At 43.6% G+C, this 509-nt stretch overlaps 1 protein-coding gene across 1 annotated transcript in view; it reads right to left on the bottom strand.

The window, feature by feature from the left end:
• TBX21 (T-box 21) overlaps positions 1 to 509 on the bottom strand; it is a 12595-nt gene that overhangs the window by 3292 nt on the left and 8794 nt on the right. The gene's annotated exons all lie outside the window — the stretch shown is intronic.

The raw sequence follows: 509 nt of genomic DNA, 5'->3' as shown, positions 1-509 counted from the left end.
TCGCCCCTAACCACCTCTGCCTTGGCCCTGCCACCATGGCTTTGTCCAGAAGGACATCTGGAAGGTCTCCCGGTCTAATTAGCATATTACCCTTTTATTAGTATAGATTATTCTCCATACGAACAACTGTAACCCTACTTTTGCCCCACCCTGTACATTATAAACTGAGGTAATAAATACTAAAAAAATCATCACTTTCCAAAACTTTGGCTACATTTTCTTAAGATCTCTGCTGTTGAGGTTATTTATGTCTATTATACCTAATAATAGATCATGTACACTACTCCATGACTCTCCCAACTCCACGTTCAGTAATATCACATGGTTAGCTTGAAATCAGCCACTGTAGGAGTACTGATACCACGGAAATCAGCAAACTGTGAATCAGGGCTTCTGAAAATGGTTTTCTCTCAGAGGGCCAGTTGCTAGACATTAGCTGCACACCACTAGACATCTGCTTCCCAGGGGGGACCAAAGCCTCAAGCCAGCCCCCCACAGGTCTTTCCTAC

The sequence above is a fragment of the Myotis brandtii genome, unplaced genomic scaffold (genome assembly GCF_000412655.1).
Source record: "Myotis brandtii unplaced genomic scaffold, ASM41265v1 scaffold157, whole genome shotgun sequence".
NCBI lineage: Eukaryota > Metazoa > Chordata > Mammalia > Chiroptera > Vespertilionidae > Myotis > Myotis brandtii.
Note: the sequence above shows the minus strand (reverse complement) of the source record. Positions and strands in the feature narration are given on the sequence as shown.